Raw genomic sequence first — 6,891 nt, forward strand, 5'->3', positions numbered from 1 at the left:
TGTTTACTGCTCAAAAGGGGACTGTACGCCTGCGCATGCTGTTCTCTCCACCCAGCTCAGAATGGGGAGAGGTCGATGCACATGTCGGTTTGGGCATCCTGAGACAGCCGGCATAACCCACATGTGCACTGACAGCAGTGCCCAGTGCCCCCCACTCCTGCTGCTGATGGTCCCGCCCCCAGGACTCAGATGACGGCTGCTTGTTCTAACCGGCTCCAACAGGTAAAACAAAATGATACTAAAGCAGTTTTCATAACTGCTTTATTGTGATTTTATTTTACGTTTTTACCTGGTCACTCCAGCAGTGGGGCCCCGTTCCTCCGCCATAACAGAGGGGTCACTCTATGACAACGAACAGTGCATCACTTGTGAGCGAGCACTAGAAACCTTTGCATTAGGCCCAGGACAGTTCCAGCAGTATGGGAAGATAGTGCAAGTGGCAAGGGAGCTGTGGCCTATGTTCCCAGAAGAACCTCTTGTCTCTAGGATGTTAAGACATAGTGGAGAAGTGTCGCTCAATGATTAGAGCGGCAGACCCTGATGCAGAGGTCTAGCCTGGGACCAGGGTTCAATTCCCCACCTCGGCGGGTCTTGTACTCAAAATTCCACGGACCTGATCATTCTCGCCTCGGTGCCTATTCAAATCATGGAGTCCCACTCTGCAACTCTGGGCAATAGCTTGCTTAATCTCCACAATGGCCCCCAAAACGCTAAGGATGCCTGGCCTCCACCTTGGGGGTGCCCAGGAGTGGACGCCTCACAGGGAAAGCCAGGATGGGTTCCACAGCGGTATTCGTACAAGCGCCTTGAGACCCTTGCGGGTGAGTAGTGCGCTATACAAGTATTAATTTACATTTACATTTAAAGACCCTGATAATGATGGCCCAAGGGCGCAGATTGATTTTGCAACTCTACCGGGTGATACGGGGCGACAGGGCGGTCGGGGCACTGCCAGTTCAGGCGAAGTGGGAAGCACTGATTGGGGATCCCATCACTGAGAGGGATTGGGATAAAATCCACGAAGGGGGTCTAGCAGGTGAGTGCGAATACAAGGTTTAAATTAATTCAATGTAACTACATACACCCGGTATATCAGATGCCCAAGATGCTACATAAGAATTTCCTGGAGCGATCTGGGAAATGTCCTAGATGTGGAGAGGCTGACGCTGCATTCGTTTTTGCCCAGAGCTTCAAGGATACTGGACAGATGTCCTGACTGCATTGCGTTGATTGACAGGATGGGAGATATTAGGAGAGATACGGTGGTGTTGGGGCTTGCTGCCCAGACCCAAAAATAAAAGTCTAAGTAGGAGGATTGTCCTCCTCGGACTGGTGCTGGCCAAACAACAGATCGCCATAACATGGTTGGGCCATCGGCCGCCCAAACTGACACAGTGGGTACGAGACATGAAGGAATGGGTGACAGCCGATGTGATTTGAATGCAGCAAACTAGACGAGATGAAAAGTTCGAGGATGATCTGCAGGCATGGAGGGCGATGGTGGGAGTGTTGACAAGTGAAAGTGTGGACACTGAAGTACATGAGGAGGATGCTGGGAACGCACATGCGTGAAGTGGACCAGAAGGTACTCAAGAGACAGGGGCGACTGCCCACCGAGGACATACTGGATAATGAATAGACATGGACTGTAAGGCTAATAGACAAGGAGGTACAGTGAAAGGACGTACAGCAGACATGGCCGAGTAGAAAACCCATGGAATCAGATAAGGAAACATATTTGGAACAGGGGCGTCTGTTTACGTTGATTGGATTATTCTATACGTATGTGGTGTAATCAAACAGCTCACCCTATGTTTATTATGTTTCAACACTGCTCATGTATGTTTACGAGACTATACAAATTGATTTTGCACTGTTCATACATATGCTAATAAAGATATATTTGGAGCCGCCTCTGGTTGTAACAGCTCTTTCAGAACACCAAAACTCTCTGATGTGGACTCTCCCTACCTACAAAAAATAAAAGGTGATTGTTGCCATTTCGACTGTTCATTGTCATTAAGTTTGATTAAATAATAAAGTCTTGTTTTGCAGTGACCAACACAAAATGTGTTTAGTACTTAAGAAGACCTGGTTTCAAAGTAATTTTTAATTTTTAATTACATAATTTTCTAATGAGTTCAGAGCAGCTTCATCCAGAGGTAGTTCTGTCAAAATAAATCTTTAATCTACATCAATCTTTGCTCCATGGTATTGCATTTGAATTCAAGTTTAAATGCTGGTAATATCACAGATAATTAGTGTCTACACTTTATAGTTTAGGGAAGCAATTTTACCATGTAATTTGGCAAAAAATGTTTGACCACAGAGTCCGATCTGTTAATAGGTGTGACAAGTTCAAGTTCAAGTTCAGAAATGTATATAGCGCACTACTCACCCAGAGTAAATACATAATTTAAAAGAATTCCTATTTATTGTTTTTCACTTGTGTTATATGTTATTTTAGATATGATCCATGGGATTGGATAGATATTTTCTATCATTAACCAGCAGTGGCCCATAAATGTATGTATCAGCCCTTCATTTGAGACATTTGTTAAGTTCCTGATGAGTGTCAATTAGACTGAGTGAAGATCATGCTAACAGACGCTCATCATTTAAGTGCACATTTTCCAGGCTAAAGATCTCATGGACCTAAAGTTGGAGACATCATCAGCCCAGGAAAGCCCTGTAAGTATCGCTCCTCTGATGAGGAGGGGGAGTCTGAAGTGCCCATCGTTGACTGTCAACCAGTGAAGCCTCACAGCAACCATTCCCACGTCATCACAGAGTGGAGTGGAGTCAGCAGTCAGAGAGTATTACTGATCCCATCCCACCCTGTGACTAATTAGGAAAGAACCCCCTCATTGTCTTATGCTTGACAAGGTTAGCCTATCAGAGAAGGCAGCAAAATCGTCTAGTTCCTACTCTCCAAAGACTCCAACTCAGTCTGGGGCTGTAATGATTCTGCCTCCCTCTACCCACTGGTGCTGCATCCTATATGCTGAATTCTGATTGTAAGGCCTGACAGGTAAGTGGTGCATTGAATGTTTGGGTGTGTGCATGTCTGTATGTATGAAAGCATGTGTGAGTCTTGTCACTGGCAATGGTTTTGTGAATATGGAATTTCCCTGCGTGGGATAGACTACTTTTTCGAACTGGGCAGGTTATATCTTCTATTAAATGAATGGCACTTGGTCCCCTTGATCATTTCACGGATTTCTTCTAAGTTACTTTATAGGTATCATCCGTCATTGGTCATAACTGGGCAGTAGTTGCAGTGCTACCTAGATATCGTTTAGGAGATCCTCTGGATTTGAGCTAAAAAAAAACATCTGCTTGGTGATTGCTTCTGGGAAGTAACCCCCAAATGATGCTGCTGATCAAAATGTCCCTCCCAACATAAACACAGCTCTCCGCTCCTCTCCTCTCCTCTCCTCTCCGCTCCTCCCCTCCCCTCCCCTTCGTCCCCTCCCCTCCCCTCTCCTCTCCTCTCCCCTCCTCTTCTCCCTTCTCTCTTCTCTCCTCTCCTTTTCTCTCTTTTCCTCTCCTCTCCTCTTCTGTCCTCTCCTCTTCCCTCCTCTCCTCTCCACCTTTCCCCTCCCCACCACTTCCCTTTTTTGAGAGTCTGTGAGTGATATCTTGTAATAGCACATCATGATATATTAATATTCTGCGAACTGTATATGTGTTGCATATGTGTCACTCCATTTCAACGTGTGTCCTGCCACATTAAAAGTAAAGCTTAATGATTAAAGTCTTTTTACAATTAAAATGAAGATATTTGAAGTACAAATTCTGTGATAACAAGAACTGAACAAACACAATTCAGGAAGAAGTTCATATAGGGATGCTTAGATGTACTATTCAATGTACCTCAAAGATATATAAACCATGTTGATTCATATATATTATATTGAGTTAGGTATGGATAATCTATACTTTTTAAACTATTGATATTTTATTTTCGATATTCTGTCCTTGACTTTGTGTCCGCTCAATACTGTGGTTTTGGTATTTGAGGGCACACCCATTTTTAAACACGGCTGAGTTGGCATAACACTTATTGGCATATTTAACATACCTGTAACAGTCTAGTATATGGTATAAAGTGTACCAAGGGCCTTTAAGTGAAATACCACTAGTGGACTACAGCAATTCTCAGGTCATTCACTACAGTGGCAGTGCAAACATGGCTTCAAGCCTATCATTATAGACAACTTCAGGCAGTATTTTCTGCAATTCGAATTGTCAAAATAAACCATATTAACAGGTCTAAACTTTTGTTTTCAATAATATTATGCCACCATTGAGTAAGTAGTATAGCCCGTAAAGCTGGCTGTTCCCATGAGAAACAATGGGATGCAATATTATATTCAATAACGCTATAGCTGGCTAGGAAATATCCAGAAATTCCATCATTGGACTGTTTGTAATAAATATTAAATAAAGGGTGCTTGTAGAAACTTATTGTTGGCCATAACATTCTTGACATGGTTTTTCCCAACTTTATGCCTTCAATCCTACTGTGTTTGCTGACCTCTTGTTTTTGTTAAATATTGGACTCTCTGTGTACTGTCAACCAGAGTTAAAGTGCTGGTGTTCTTTCGTTTAAACAAGGTAAAATAGGCTTACACCCAATTGGCTCATTTAATGTACTTGTAATTACCTAGTAAATTGAGACTACATGTACCCAGTGCCTGTAAATTAAATGCCTGTGGGCCTGCAGCACTGATTATGCAACCCACTTAAGTAACCTATAAAACATGTCCCATGTCTGCCAAGAATATATGTCGAAATTCCGCATTCAATCATCCTGCATACCATGATCCCGCATTTTTCATCTCGCATATACTATTGCAGCGTAGTTCCTATTTTCCCAATAGGCCCTGCGCATTGGAATAACATAAACAGTAGTATCGACGTAGAAGTGCGGATCTTCCAGGCCTCTACTGACTATGCTAAACTTAATTGGGTTTGTTACCAACTAGCTCAGAGATCACTGGAAACTTTCTTGACTGAAATAGGAAGTGATCAGCTTCCCTGGCACAGACAAGAAGGGATTCAGTTTTCCAACAACCGTGCAACATGACAACTTTGCTCCTCAGATCAAGAGTCAATCTCTAGGGTCTTGTGAAACAATAGACAGTTATTTTACTCAGTCAGGTTGGTGCAGATTACTTTCACAATATGTAGAGAATAGAGAGACGGGCGTTTGTCAATAAAAGGTTAACATTTATTGAACAGTCTTTCTTCTCGTACAAGAGAAATGAATTGCCACACTTGCAAGACTTGTTATTATAAAAAGTACGTACAGTAAGATAAGTATTGCGAAATAATACTGTAAAAGCATTGATATGGTTTCTTAGCCATACAATGGTTTAAAAGTAATAAAACATATATACATTCATATATACATTAGGCTAAAATACTCAACTGGTGCTTCTAACTACGCCTACCCCAGTGTACCTGACCTAAGCCTAATACTTGGGAGGGGAGTAAGTAAGTAGCTTTAAGTTAAGTTGGTTTTGCCAAGGTTTGCTTCAAGAATTCTCTCCCAAGGGTTTAGTCAACACCATACCTCTGGAATAGAATGATGGAGGTCTGGTATCTCCCTCAGGGCTCGATATCCCAGTCACCCGCAAGGGTAGACTAGAAACGCTGGAGCTGGATTTCTCAGCAGGAGAAAGGCAGCGTCTCATCTTCAGCGCGTCGAGGAGGAGAAGGAGGGGGGACAGCGTCCGAGGGCAGCTTGCATCTGCTGGGCTCTTGCAGGGGGACGGCTGTTCAGCTCCTAAGTTCACCACACCATCGTTCGCTAGTTAGCAGCGATAGCAGTAGCGATAGCAGGTATGATATCTTCAGCATAACAGCAGCTTCAGGCGACGGGCAACAGGGCCTTGCTTCACCAACAGCAACGAGACAGCAGCAGCGTTTGCTTAAGGCAACGTTGGTAATATTTATACCTGAAAGGTGCCTTGTTTGACGTAAGTTTGCTGGACATAAGACGTCAATAAGATGTCACTAGGAAGTGATCGTCTATCAGTGCTCATTAGAGTTCTTTTACTAATCAAAACACAGCAAGCGGGATTTCCAGGTTTCCTGAGTTTTTATCTTGTTGAAGAACTCAGAGTGTTAATCTAGGAATTTCAGATAGTGACTTCTGCTCTGTCATTGCACTAATTGGTTGCAAAGGAAGTGGCAGAGAAAGCTATTCTGGAATGTGGCTCTGTTCGTGTGAGGCCATAGATGAGTTTCTGAATATTGCACTTGAACGGTTATGCCAATATAGGGAATAAATGGATTTATAGCCGAATAGGGGCATAAGGTCACAGTATCGATCAGGATCAGGATCAGGATCCTAGATAAGCACGCAACACTATAAGGCCTCAAACTAAAAGAAATAAAAGAACTAACTTGCCATTTGGACCTGTGAAAAAAACCCTTTTTGCCAGGCCTAAACATTCCTTTTAAATATGCATAAGTCACCCCTGAACAAGATAGCACAAGCACTGAACTACTTGTAAACAGTGCTCAGAGTTCTGGGGTAGGCTTTAAACAGCTCATAGGACAGGGTGCATGGTATTTAAAATATTAGACATGTACCTTTAACTTTTACATGTTCTGCTAGTGAAAAACCAGCAAATTCATATGTCACTACTGCAAGACCTACCCCTCCCTTAGGATAGCAAGGTTAGGGTACCTTAATACATTTAATAGGTGATAACTTTCAAATGGGAGCAGGTTGGAAAGTCAAGTTTGATCTCTAAAGAATTTTATTTTAAAACCCTCTTTAATAGTAAAGTTGGATTTTAAGTCCCAATTCTGAAAATACCACTCTAGAAAGTTGCCATTTTCATGTGCTAAGCCTGTATCCTTGGTCACATGACT

Source organism: Lissotriton vulgaris, chromosome 10 (genome assembly GCF_964263255.1).
Source record: "Lissotriton vulgaris chromosome 10, aLisVul1.2, whole genome shotgun sequence".
Lineage (NCBI taxonomy): Eukaryota > Metazoa > Chordata > Amphibia > Caudata > Salamandridae > Lissotriton > Lissotriton vulgaris.